Raw genomic sequence first — 15,174 nt, forward strand, 5'->3', positions numbered from 1 at the left:
TATTGTGTGTTTTATCCTTTTAATATTTCAGAGAACAGAAGAGTTTGTCTGGACTTCGACCTCAGCATAATTCTGCATATGCTTTCGAAACTAATTTGAGGCCTCCTCAACCTGATCAAGACCAGGTAAACACTGAAACCCATTTAACAAATGAACTAAATTTACAGAAGACATTAGAGAGAAAAACCTTGGATAAATAAAAAGAAATTTGGAGATTAAAGCAGTAGTCAGACAGAATAACATGGAGTATTATCCTAAGATCAAATTACGCAAATATGGAATGGTTGATGTCAGGATATACACAAGAGTAGAGGCCAAGCCTGGGGCAATTACACTGTGAATGATCATTATCTCTCCCGCCCATTGTTTCCAAGTAAAATCAAGTTAAAAGAGATATCAAAGGCAGCCTTGGTGAAAGTTAAACACATCAAAGAGAAAGTCCTTAAAAGAGGACCAGATAGATGAAGAAGAGGAAAAAGAATTTGAATCCTTTGAATAGAGTAGCTCAGACCCTCCAAAGGAAAATTCTTGTGGGGAATCTCTGAAATTCACTATACTTTAGAATCATCTCTGAATAGGGTGTAAAGGGTCTGGGTGTTATATTATACCACAAGTACCAGAAGCAGAAGCAACAGTAATTTAAATCAAACAAATCACAAAGAAGGTAACACAAAACCATGTGTTATAGTTTATTAAGTTCTAGAATATGACCAATTATGATCTCTATATTTTAAGGAAGTAAGACCTCCATTGAGATTAAAGAATTCAAACCTAAGCATAATCCTACATGTTCTGTATATGGTAACATCTTAATAACGTCAAGGCAAGGTAAACATTGAAATATGTAAAGGTTAAAATAAAGTATTATTGAACCGATAATGGTCAGATACTTTTTACCAGAAGTCAAAACAATAAATATTTTGACTTAAATTATAGTATGAAGGACCGGTAACACAGCATTTTTCAAGATGAAGATTAAAATATTCTGGGAAAATATCTGATGGTAAATATCATTCATTTCTCCAAAATTCAAATCACTAAGACTGTCAAATGACTTTGGCTGCCTATTTTTTCCCTTGAAATGACCCAGTGTTTTGTGATATGAGTTAGAGAAGCTATCATATAGGAAGTACCTTAATATTTTCAAGAATTCACTTATTCTTAGTTTCCATAGTTACTTCTGTCAACAATTTGTTTTTAAATCTCCAAGTCGACCTTCTCATCTTCTCTTCTCCCCTCTCATCATGTCCTTGCTTAATGTTATATGCATTCTAATTGTGGATAAAATTTATGAGGAAAGCTATGTAAAATGTCCATAATTTGGAGTATGTTAACAAATGTTACTCTCCCTTTCATCATTTCAGTCTTTCTGTGGGTAAATGTCTGCTGTAGTTCTTATTACATCTGTCTGAGTACTTCTACTATGGAAAATTTATCTTCAGAGTTGTGACCATTTCCTTGATTGAGGAAGCCACATGTGAACCATCATGACTCTCCCAATCTACTGCATTCTTCTCTCGCAGATTATTTTCCAAAGTCTGGGGAATTAGAAAACAGAAATGCACTATAAGTTAGCAACTTAATAGAGAACTATGAGACTTTTGAGTTAAACTATTTAGAAAGGTGTCCAGATGCACTGTGTTCTAAACATAAATTTAAGATATTGACTTTGGTAAGTAATGACTTCTTAGAAGTCTTACATCAAGTTTGTACAGAATTAAATTATGTTTATCATATAAATTCATCAATATTTTCTTTATTCAGCCTACTCACATATATACACAGAACCAGGAACTAGTAAGGAGAGTAAATTCATTCTTGAGTAATCAACATTAATCTTTCCTAATTGTCTTGCCAATTAAATTTGAGTGGGTACAGGTAAGACCACATATTTTCTACCTCTTCTTCTCCTCATTTCTATTCTCACTTTTACATTTACCACAAATTAGTTTTCAAAGTTGTTGCAATCCTGATATGAGCATATAATTACAAACCCCGATATATTCTGTGACTCTTTGACAAGAAGGTGTGTTGTGTATTTTAGTCCTATGAGAATAATTCACCACTGCCTATATTTGTCATTTTGGATTATTATCATGATTATAAATACTTTCTACAAAGCATTTTACCTGCCTCTTAAACCAAATTTACATGGTCCAGCCCTTTCTACCAGGTATAACATGTTTGAACTATTTTTACTCATTAAAATACAAAGCAACTATGTCAGAAGTGGGGGAATGTACATTTATCAGAGACTCAGGAAACAGGCATATTTTGACAAGTATAGAAATAAATACTGATATTGCTTGAAGAGAATAAAAAGGAAGATTAAACCATACAATAAGAGCAACAGATATGGAAAAATGAGCACCAAAAAGAAAAAAAATACCTTGACTAACAATCAGATTTTCTATATTTGACAGTAATAATCACAAACTTAGGAAATTGTCAACTTCATTATATTTTCAAATTGAATGAATTGAAAGTAGGAGCAGATGATGAGCTAAGTTTTAAATTATCCATTAACTATATAGGAAATATTCTTCCTAGATAATAAATAAAAATAATATCTAATTAATTAAAGTATTCTTATATATAGTTAAGGCTATTAGCATGACATTATAAATATCATATTCAAATAGTTACATCTTGTATATATTTCTACAATATATAACACAATATAAATTATGATAATCTCTAAATCATAGCTGCTTTTTCAATATGCAATATCACTAGGTATTTACATTAATTCTACCTTATAAGTAAATTTTAGTCACAGTTGGCAGTTTGATGAATTTAAAATAGATAAAGTCTTATTTCATGTCACTTATATAATTCATAAAATTAGTTTTTTCAAAAGATAATCCATTATGCAAAGTATATGGAAATCAGCAAGGTGAAATAATACTCTTTATTTATTTATTTACTTTGGAATCTGGAATTGAACCCAGCGGGTTTAACTACGGAGCCACATCCCTAACTTTTTTTTTTTTAATTTTAGAGATAGGGTCTTGTTGAGTAACTGAGTTGCTTTAGGCCTCACTAAATTGTTGAGGTTGGCTTTGAACTTGCAATACTCCTTCGTCAGCCTCCCTAGCTGCTGGGATTACAGGTGTGTGCCACTGTGCCTGGCTGACATGATATATTTTACTGTGACTTTTTTTTATAGTTGTAGATGGACAGAATGCCTTTTTTGTTTATTTTTATATGGTGCAAAGGATAGAACCCAGTGCCTTACATACACATGCTAGGCAAACACTCTGCTACTGAGCTACAGACCCAGCCCACCAAGACTGTTTTAATAGTCCAATATTTATTTCACTTTAAGAAAAGTTTTGGCTAGATACATAAAAGGAACATTGGTAATTGGAAAGGGAAAATTATTCTGCAGTATTTTACCTTTGCCTTTTTCAGGTCAACAATGAAATATGGAAAACATTAGTTTAATCATTTTAAAAGAAATGATTGAAAGAAATATTATGCACTGATGAGTGAATCTGACACAACTTTTCTGTACACATATATGAACACATTACAGTGAACCTCAACATAATATGTGGCCACAAGAAATTAATTTAAAAATAACTATGGGAAAACTGCAGAGAGATCAGTAGGAGGAAGGGAGCAAGGCTAGGGGGAGGGCAAGGAGAGGTAATGTGGTCTGAATTAGAACAAGATATATTCTATGCTTTTATAATTATGTCAGAATGGATTCTACTGTCATGTATGACTAAAAAGAATCAATAAAATTTAAAAAAAGAAAATTGGGAATTTCCACACAAAAGTCTTACCTGAGTTTGTATAATAGTGTTAAATGCAAAACCTATAAAAGTGAAACATTCATAAAATGCAAATGTACTTAAAATAATAGAGTTTTTTTTAAAGAGAGAGTGAGAGAGAGGGAGGGAGAGAGAGAGAGAGAGAGAGAGAGAATTTTAATATTTATCTTTTAGTATTTGGCGGACACAACATCTTTGTTTGTATGTGGTGCTGAGGATCGAACTCGGGAGGCACGCACGCCAGGCAAGCGCGCTACCGCTTGAGCCACATCCCCAGCCCAAAATAATAGAGTTTTAATAAATAAATAACATTTAAGATTAAAGGAAAGAGGTTACCTGTTATACCTGTTATAGAGGTCTAAGCAGAAGATTATTTGCAATTTTGTTGTTTTTCATTCTCTTGTCAACATTACTTGGTATTATCACTGGGAACATCAAAGAAACTAAATAAATCCTGAAGCACATGAGTGAATACATGAAAAATAAAGAATGAATACTCCCCGTTAGTCTTATTTTACTATGTGTAAAACTTACATATTATCATGTGTGTCACATGTTGATGATCTAATCATCAAAGAGGGAGCCATGGAATAAAGAAAATCTTTCATAACTGGTCATTTGAAATTAAAGAAATAATAAAATAATTAATAGATGATTATGGTTATAATCCATAAAAGCAAGCCACTCATTACAAAAGGGCTAAAAATTAAAATCAGCATAAATCAAGGTAAGCCTATTCCCATTCCTGTGTTGTGATCACTAGAGAAAAGGCAGAATACTGTTTAAATATATATTAGCAATCTAGTTAGAATTAAACATTTCCTTATCATTTACCTTTTTAACCTCATAAGACTAAGTCCATGGAGAATAATAAAGTTTAGTGCTGAATATATATATTTTACAATATCATCAACATATATTATTTGATGCCTGTAGTTTCTAATTTCAAGTATGCTATTAAAATACACTTAATTGATATATACTTGTAACTTGTAACATCATTGAAATGTTTTCATGTTTAGGAAATCTTTACCCTTTCAGTTATTCCGTTCAAATTATGACAAGAAAGTCTAGGTTTTCTTATCTGTATATATAAGAGTTTTATGCCCTAAGCTTGAAAAAATAAGAGGAAAAATGTCTTTAATATCAGAAATTTTTACCAGTATTAATGATTCCTGAATCAAAAGGATCATTAGGAAATATATTCCTCATTTTCTAGGCTCAAAATAAAATTTGTTAGACATGAATTAATAATAAGAGAAGTTTGAAAAATAAAAACAGTGTGTTATTAATGCCATACATGATATAACAATCTTTTTTCTATTTTAAATTTGTCTTCAAAACTCATCGAGTTATTTCCCCAATGCTATTTAAACACTTGAGTTTGGCAACCAGAGTTTATCTTCTGAGACAGTTCTTTGTAAAATTTCAACCAAAACACTGAGCAAAAGCAATCTGTTGATCTTCTGTTTCCTGGTATTTTATTGCATAACTTATTTTGCTCTGAGTTAGATAGGGGAAAGAAACTTATTTCACTTGGTGACACACAAATTTTGGGATGAATTAAAATTTGTTGTCCTAAACTGGGTGCAGGGGCTCAGACCTGTAATCCCAGAAGCTCAGGAGGCTGAGGGAGGAGGATCATAAGTTCAACACCAGCTTTATCAATTTAGCAAGACCTTGTCTCAAAATTTAAAAAATAATAAAATAAAAAAGCTGAGGATGTGGCTCAATGGTGAAGAACCACTGGGTTTAACTCCTGGTTCCAAAATAAAAAATAAAAATAAGTTGATGTCCTAGTCACAATTTTGATAATTCTTTTTCCCCCATCACCAAAAAAAAAAAAAAAAAGTCTTCATTTCCTCACTGTATTCAACCATATTGCTAACTGCCTTCAGAATTCTCACCAGCATTATGTCATTGCTGGCAAATGTCTTCTCACCCCTGGGTCTTTACACACCTGGCCTATGTTCACAATCTCAGTCTCAATATTCAGGTAGCAACTGTGCTGCAGAAGAACCCTGTATTACTTACAGTGCTCACCTTTCAGCTGTTAAGGCGAGGCTAGAGCCATTGACATTGCACATCTGAACTGCCTACTGTGTGCCTCTCTTCCCATGCCTCTAATATTCCCAGGAATTGAAAATTTCTCATTTAAAAGACATTATTCTAAGCTCCCTTGCTTTGAGTTTTGTGGTTAACATCAGGGTATAGTTTTACAGGTAAACTTAGTTTTATTTCATAGTTTGCATTTCATAGAGCAAATGGTGTTATAGAAATATGAGCTATTGAGTCAGAGGCCTGGAACTGACCAGCTGTTGAATACTTACTTAAACTCTCTCTTTGAAAACTCAGTTTTCAACTGAGATTAAAATTAGCTTGCTTTGTAAAGTTGTGAAATGATTAAATGTGTTATTATATACAAGGAACTTGGAGCAATGCCTAGAGTATAATAAATAGTCTAGAAATTATTTATGTTACTACTTATAGTAAGCAAGTAAAATCTATTCTATGTCCCCTGTCTATCAGGAGAAAAGCAGTGTTCTATACTGCCCTTTGCATTCTAGAAGCCTATGAATGCATATAGAATAATCTAAGTGCCCTGAAAAAAACAACTTTGTTCTGCCAATATGTGCTTTCTAACAATATGTTGTTGAAGAAACAAGGTTAATTGGTGGGCAAAGGGACAGTGGAGGGCAATGGAATTGTTGCCTGATTTATCAAAATTTCAGCCTCTTGCTGTGCCACTATTACAGAATGAACCTGAACTGTTGTCCTAATTCCTGAAGGGCATGTTGTAGAATAGAATACACTGAGACTTCAGACTTCTCAGAGCTCAGATCTTTGTGCCCAGATAAAAGCTTAGCTTATATCCTACTCATATCTTCTTACTACTTTGGCACATTCCCTCATCCCTCTTGTATGAGTATGAACCCATCAAGCTAATTTTCTGTACCTATCTTTATTAAAGCCCTCAGAAATGGCATAGAACAAAAACAAATTACAAAAAAAAAAACCTTTTCTGCATGGTGAAAAGGTAGTTTACTGTGTGATATCTGGCCCATAGAATGTCCTTCTGAATGCTGGAAATAAGCAATTACATTTCTGATCTTGACAGGATAGGGTTAGGAATCAGCTGGACTTCATCAAAGATGGTCACTATCAGATGGAAGGAAAGGGGATTGATGTTCCATATCCTCTCTCTGTGGAAAGAAGATGGCAGACATCTGACTCCAGATCCAAGGTATGGCAAGTCTAGGAACAAAAGGCAGCCTTATTAAGCAAGAACTAGTTTGGCAAGCCCCATAGATTATTTTATCAAAGCCTGTCTGAAAATAGTTGCTGATAGGTGATTTCCCACCAGAGAATAGTTATTGAACTCCATGTAGGGAGGCATATGAAAAGTCTAGTAATAGCCATTATCTCCTTGGTCTTCAATCTCTTCTTATTGTAGATCTTTGACCCCATCATTACCCATCTCTTTTTCCTCACATTTTTTATTGGTGCATTATATATAGTTGTACATATGATGTGATTTGTGCCATATTCATCCATGCACAAAATATAAAAATATAATTTGATCAATATCACTCCCCAAAACTTCCCAATCCCTCCTACCTTCCACCTTTAGTTACGTTTCTCTGTTGAACTCCCTTTGATTTTCATGGGATTTTCCCCCAATTTTCATTACCGTTTTCCTCTCTAGCTTCTTCATATGAGAGAAAAATGGTGGTTCCATACCTTATATTTTTTGGAGAACCTCTATACTGATTTCCATAGTGGTTATACTAATTTATAATCCAACTGACAGTGTAAAATATTCATTTTTCTCTATATCCTCTCCACCACTTATTATTGTTTGTAATCTTGATGACTGCCATTCTGACTGGTAGGAGATAAAATTGTAGTGTTTGGTTTGTATATCCTATTTGCTAATTATGTTGAACATTTTCTTATATATTTCTTGGACATTTGTAGTTCTTATTTTGAGAAATGTCTGTTTAATTCATTTACTCATTTATTAATTGAGTTATCTGATTTTTTGGTTTAAAATTATTTGATTTCTTTATATATACTAGATATTAATCCTGTCAGAAGGATAGTAAGTAAATATTTTCTCCCATTCTCTGAATTCTCTCTTCATATTTCTAATTCTTTACTTTAATGTGCAGAAACATTTTAATTAATGCCATCCCATTTATTATCACTTGGCATGTTTTCCCGAGCTTTAGGGGTTCTATTGAGAAGTCATTGCCTGTGCCTATATGCTGGAGGATTTACCCTATGTTTTCTTCTAGGAATTGCATAGTTTGTTCTAATTCCTATGTCTTTCATCCATTTTGAGTCTAGTTTCATTCTTCTACATATGGAGAACCAGTTTTCCTAGCACCATTTGTTTAAAAGGCTGTCTGTTCTCCAAAGTGTGTTTTTGGTACCTTTTTCAAGGATTAGATGGCTGTAGACCATCATTACCCATTTCTGGATCAAAAATAATAATGGCAAGAATAGCAACATCTGTAAAAGAGCCTTGAAAGCAAATCTTAATTTGAGTATACAGTGATTTTTTAATAACCTGAAAGAACAACCTACTGTCTCTCAGTAATAATTGAATGATGTCAAATGAACTGATAGACTATTGGGTCTTTCATTTACCTAATGATATATTTATCTAATCATTATATCTGGCTTCTAGAAACTTTTAATCAGATGATCTTAGACTGTCCACATTTGACCAAACCCTGAAAACTATATTTGAGTGGCTGGAAGTGGAATTCCACTTCTATGCAATATTTAGTACCAGACAGAATATTTGTGGTCCTGAATTCAATTCATGTAAGACCATGAAGCAGCCAAGCTACCCCATTACAAGGAAATCCCGGTGCTGGTATATCATCTCCTTGTTTCCTTTCCTAGGAAGTATTTTTCCACATTGGTTTAGAGATGTTGGTTGACAATACTTAACTGAAATTTGAAGGAATTCCTTAGTGTGACTTGGCACTATGTAGTGGTGCTTCCAAACGTGATAACCTTGAGCAGCCTGTGTCAAGAAAGTTGAGCTACCTTATTCAACTGGCTAGTTTTATTCATTGTTTTCATACTAGGAAACTAAAATCATTAAGTAGCCTCTATGTTACATCAGTCAGATTTTGTAAAGGCAAAAAAGCCTGCCCTATTCTGAGAAATTCTGTGGCCTGAGAATTTTGCTGCAGATAAACATGTGCAGGATTTCGTGATTCTAATCTTCACAAGCAGGAGGATGTCTGTTCTGGCTTGTATACTATGAAATTTCTAGGATTTTTCTGGAATGGACTGCACTGCTAAAGTTTAGTTCATAGATAACAGATAATGAGAAGTTGGCCAACGGAAGAGCTTTGAGTCTCTGGCATACAGATGAGAGAGAAGGAGATTATATAGGGAGAAAATATTCAGTGAGAAGAGAAGAGGAACTCCAACATTTACTACCTGTATGTTCTTAACCCCACCAAGTTTCAATTTTAGCATTGAAATAATGGTACTTCCCACCCATCTTTAGAGTTTAGGAGGAAACAATGTGTTGCTAAAGGAGTTCACATAATATGCATAATAGAATGAAAGGGAAATGTTTTCCTTTATCCTGTGCCCCAAATGTTCTGCCAGTATTTTATCTCTTCTTCTGTTTTACGTGCCCTAAGACTGACTGTCGTAAATTAGCACTTGTATAAGAGTGTATTACACAAAATAAATACATAAACACATGAATCAACAATAAAAATAATTAAGGGGCTGGGGTTGTGGCTCAGAGGTAGAGTGCTTGCCTACCATGCGTGAGACACTGGGTTCAATCCTCAGCACCACATAAAAATAAAATAAAGATATTATGTCCACCTATAACTAAAAAATCAATGTAAAAAATAAATAAAATAATACTTTCAACTGCCACCTTATGTTAAACTACTGACATTATATTACTTATATTGTGCAGCACAATAGATGGTGGTAAGTGTAACACCCTTGGTTAAAGAAGTATTAGCTGGTTTTGAAGCAGCTAGATTAGATTAGTTTTGTATATGTATAAGCTAAACATCTATATTGAAAAGAAAGCTAAGAGAAAGATCATTATAATGTGGCTAAAGTTCTAAGCTTCCTTAATTTTTTTCTTACTCTTCTTCCCATGTTAGTTAAGGTCATGATGTCCCCCAAATGTTCTGGAATTATTTTATAAATTATGTTTTTACAAATAATAATCACCGACTTTCTACTGTCTTGCCCATTCCCATTTCACTGACTGAAATTCTCTAAGTTCACCAGTAGATGGCAGTGATTAGCTTTTATATTGTCTATCTTCATTTTTGAGGAAAGGCCTCTTTGAAAATCCCAAAGCAGAAAATGGGTAGTTAAAGAATCTAGGATAGGAAAGATAGCAGAATACAACAGTTACTAATATGGCATTATGTAAAAATGAGGATGTGTGACTGATGTGATTCTGCAATCTGTATTTGGGGTAAAAATGGGAGTTCATAACCCACTTGAATCTAATGTATGAAATATGATATGTCAAGAGCTTTGTAATGTTTTGAACAACCAATAAAAAAAAGAATCTGGGCCAAGTTATTTACAGGATTGTACCACCAATATCAGATTATTCTGATTTTCATCAAATTTTAATTGATTTGTTTCACAAAAAGGCACTTTATTTTAACAAAATTATATTTGTTCTTTTTAGTTATACATGACAGTAGAATGTACTTCAACATATCATATGTACATGGAGTATAACCTCTCATTTTTGTGGTTGTACATGAATTGGAGTTGCCCCGATCATGTGTTCATATATGAGCATAGAAAAGTTGTCTGATTCGTTCTACTTTCTTATCCATACCCATTTTCCTCTCTTCCCCAAACTCCAGCCTGTCTAATCAGTGAACCCTCCACTCCCCACCCCTATTGTGAGTCAGCATCCGCATGTCAGATAGAACATTCAGCTCCAAAGGCACTTTAAAACAACACCTAATCAAGTAAAAAATAGGAAAATATGAAACTGTATATGCTAAAAGATCACAAACAACTATCATTTTTCCTAAAGTATACAAAATGTTGTTTTGTATACATTTGTATACATTTGCATAAATTTACCAAGATGCTAACCACATTTTTCTTTAGGTGGATCAGTATACGTGCTTTTGTCCCTCTTATTTCAAGTTTTCCATTTTTTTAAATTTCAAATTAAAAATCCTTTGCTTTCTTCAAATATACAAAATAATGATAAGGGAAAGAATTTCAAAAATGAAAAGAAGCATAAGAGACAATGTTGCTCAACTCTATACAGATAAACTTTAAAATATGACTTAAATAATTGTCCTCTGAAAACACAGTGAATTTAGCAGACTGATTTCTCTGGAACTATACACACACATGCACACACACAAAAATATAGCACTAGGCTAGCAATTTCACGGAGGAATTCTAATGATATTTAAACTGTTTCAGATCAAAAAGAATGTAACTTCTGAATTTTTAATGAAATGACTATAGCATTAGTACAAAAACAAAAATGCATTTAAAAATAAAACTGTAATTTTGTCAAAATGGACTCTTCTGTCATGTATAAATCAAAGAACCAATAAATAAATAAATACATACATACATACATACATCTGTAGACCAGTCTCTTCAACTCTTCAATGAGTATACATGCTAAATCCTGAATAAAATATTAGCTACCAGTATCTAGCGGCACATAAACAGTAACTTGTCATGACTAAATAGTATTATTCCAGAAATGAAAGTCTATATGATTCTTCATGTTAATAGATGAGGTGAAAAGTTTTATTATTATCCCAACAAATATCAAAAAGGTATTGACAAAAATTAATATACATTCATGGAAGGAGGTACTTGATAAAAGAAAAATGGATAAATGCTTCCTTGACTTAATAAAATGTATCTTTCCTAACTCTAAAATTCTCAAAGTTCATAAGAAACATAGACATGATCTCTCTAAAGTAAGGACCAAGACAAGGATGCCCACCACACACCACTATTATCTAACATGCTTTGTGGTATCAACCAATACAATTAGGCAAAATAAAGACATTAAACTTAAGTAATTAGATAGATGAAGTCAAAACTATCATTACTTGTGGGTAGTAAAATCATGTAAGTAGAAAAATCAATACAATTGTGTATAGAATTACTAGGTTTGACATGTACAAAAATAAGTTTAAAAAATAGAAACTACTCCATTCATTAATAGCAGTAAAAATGATGAAATAGTGGCCTGATTGGCACTGGGCAACTTTGTGACTTGATGAGGAAAAAACAACTAAACTGGATCAAAGAGATCCTAAGAAGCCTAGAGGCAAAATGTTATCATATGCATTCTTTGTGCAAACTTGCCGGAAGGAGCACAAGAAGAAGCACCCAGATGCTTCAGTCAACTTCTCAGAGTTTTCTAAGAAGTGCTCAGAAATGTGGAAGACCATGTTTGCTAAAGAAAAAGGAAAACTTGAAGACATGGCAAAGGCAAACAAGGCCCATTAAGAAAGGCCCATTAAGAAATTAAAAGCTGTATACCTACTAAAGGGGAATCAAGAAAGAAGTTCGAGGATCCCAATGTACTCAAGAGGTCTCCAATGCCTTCTTCTTGTTGTTCTTAGTATTGTCCCAAAATGAAAGGAGAACATCCTGGCCTATCCATTAATAATGTTGTAAAGAAACTGGGAGAGATATGAAATAACACTGCTACAGATGATAAGCAGCCTTATGAAAAGAAAGCTGCCAAGCTGAAGGAAAAATATGAAAAGGATATTGTTTAGTTGGCTGCCGTGTGCTCAGTGAGGCAGCAGCAAAGCTCAGTTCCCCCAAAATAATAAAAGCAAGAAAACTCAAGAAAAGGAAACCCAATAAAGCCAGTGATTTCAGCAATGTGGTAAACTGGCCAACACCAAGAGAATTGGTGAGTACTGGAAAAAAACTTTCTACAGTCTCAGAGTGTTGTCAGGCAAGGAAATAAGAAGCCACAAATTAGGAAAGAAAAAGAAGAGAAGGTGTAAAGAGGAGTAACGGGAGAGCAAAGAAAACTGGGAAACAAAATTAGACAGTCTTGTTGAAAATGTCACTGAGGATGAGGCCCAGTCAAGCAGTCAACAAAAGAGAGCCAATAAACACAAGTGGGTACCACTGCACTTAGATGATGTAAGGCCAGAGAGTCAGGAGAGACCTGTATCCTGGAACAGCTGTTGATGTCACTAAAGCAAATAAATCATCCCATAATAACAGGAGAAACAAAACATGAAGTTGGAGACAGAGAATAAAGAGATGATCAGGATGAAGCATCCAGTGTAAGGAGTGAAGGGGGTGATATCCTAGGTTCCTTCAGAGGCCAAGGAAGAGGACAAGGCAGAGGAAACCCTCCAGTGAATTTTGATTATTTGTATGTTACTGACAACATGGTGAAAGGAAGGATCAGCCATTTCAAAATAGAAATTAACACCAATATGATGTATTACTATGATGATGGTACAGGTGTACAGTGTATCCTGTGGAAGAATCATTGCTTAAAGTGTATATTGAGCATCAAGTTGAATATTACTTCAATATAGAAAACTTGGAATGTGACTTATTTCTTTGGAGAAAGATGGATGAGGAAGGTTTTTTTGGCCACTTTCCCTAATTGCTGGATTTCACCAAGTTCAGGCTCTCACCACATACCTTAATCTCATTTTAGAGGCCTTAAACAACAGCACAGAAGCAGAAGTTGTGAATGAGAAAATGAGCAAAATATAGAACCAGAAAAATGGTCAATCCTGGGCTCTCCTCCCAGAAGTGTGCCACAAACACTCTCCTCTTGGCTGATTGATTGTCGGGAGTTTGTGCCAGACCAAGCAAGTCAGGGTGATGATCTAGTGAAGCCCTGGAAGTCATCTATTGGGAATGTGCAGTGGAACAGGTGACTCACTAAAATGCATTGTAAATACTGGACCAAACCATGCTGCATATATATGAGTTCGTCCACTGCCAACCCCTGGGCAGCCCAACAGTGGAGATAACCACCTCTGCCACAACGCGAGACAGAGCCAAGGGCTGCTGCTCGCATTCCAGTGACTGCTTGCCCCAGCTGGACTTAGGCTGTATGGCTACTTTTATTTACAGGGGAAGCTAATTATTATCATTGTGGAAATATGCAAGGTTCTGTCTTTTGTTTCCAGGCATATGTACTTGTATCCAGGTGAATAAAACAGAGAAAGAAAGAGAAGACTGCCTAGCGTTTCACAGCTTTCCAAGCCCTTGGCTCTTGATCTGCCCTTTGCTCTGGTGAATATTGCATAATTCACGTGTTAAGATGTTTCACATAGATTATAAGATTTATTTTTTTTTTAATTTTTATTGTTGGTTGTTCAAAACATTACATAAGATTTATTAATGTAGACATTTAAGGGGTAAGAAATTGAAGAAATAAACAAGGTTTTTTCCATTACTCTTCAAAATGTATTTTTGTTATATCAGTATAAGTCCTGCCCAATGGAAAAGCATTAATGATGACAATTTCACAGAAATTTTATCTCATATTTCTTTGTCAGTCCCAACAAGCAACACAGGCAAGTGTTTTAAAAGCTGAAGAAAGGCAGGGGCTAGGGTTGTGGCTCAATGGTACAGCACTCACCTGGCATGTGCAGGACCCTGGGTTCGATCCTCAGCACCACATATAAATAAATAAGTGAAATAAAGGCATTGTGTCCAACTACAACTAAAAAATAAATATTTTTTAAAAAGCTGAAGAAATGTGACTTGTTTATTTGCTTGTTTTTTAAAGATATAATGGCTGATTATAAAAGTTAGATATATTTATTGTGTAAACTTGGGTCAAAGATGACATTTTAACCAGCCTATGAACAATCATGGGTAAGTTGGATAATATAGAAAATACTTTTTCCACAGAATAGTTATTTTGGTCAGTCAAGTTGGTGGTGCCCATCCATTAACTACTTATGTTTTATTAATAAAATTATAAGAATAAAATCATAAAAAAGAAAAAAAGATATTGCTGCCTATTGAGCTAAAGGAAAACCTGATGAAGCAAAAAAAAGGGAGTTTTCAATGCTGACAAAAGCAAGAAAAAGAAGGGAGACAAGGAAAATGGGGAAGATGAAGAGGATGAGCAGGAAGAAGAAGATGAAGAAGATGATGAGTGAGTTGGTTCTAGTGCAGTTTTTTCTTGTTTATAAAGCATTTAACCCCCCTGAACAAACGTCACTCCTTTTAAATAAAAAATTGAAATGAAAGGCTATTTAAGTTTTGTTTTTAAACTGTACCGTGTCTTTTTTTGTATGGTTAACACACTACCGAATGTGTCTTTAGATTGCCACATTAACTAGTGGTATTCTCAATAACCTTGCCTGGTACAGTATAGGGGTTG

The 15,174-nt window shown here is 34.1% G+C and overlaps 2 pseudogenes; both read left to right on the forward strand.

Annotated features, from left to right (window-relative positions):
* Positions 1-241: 241 nt before the first annotated feature.
* Positions 242-14,950, forward strand: LOC143639317 (high mobility group protein B1 pseudogene; annotated as a pseudogene).
* On the forward strand, positions 12,643-13,711 carry LOC143639318 (la-related protein 1B pseudogene; annotated as a pseudogene).
* Positions 14,951-15,174: the final 224 nt, after the last annotated feature.

This window comes from Callospermophilus lateralis, chromosome X (assembly GCF_048772815.1).
Source record: "Callospermophilus lateralis isolate mCalLat2 chromosome X, mCalLat2.hap1, whole genome shotgun sequence".
Classification (NCBI taxonomy): domain Eukaryota; kingdom Metazoa; phylum Chordata; class Mammalia; order Rodentia; family Sciuridae; genus Callospermophilus; species Callospermophilus lateralis.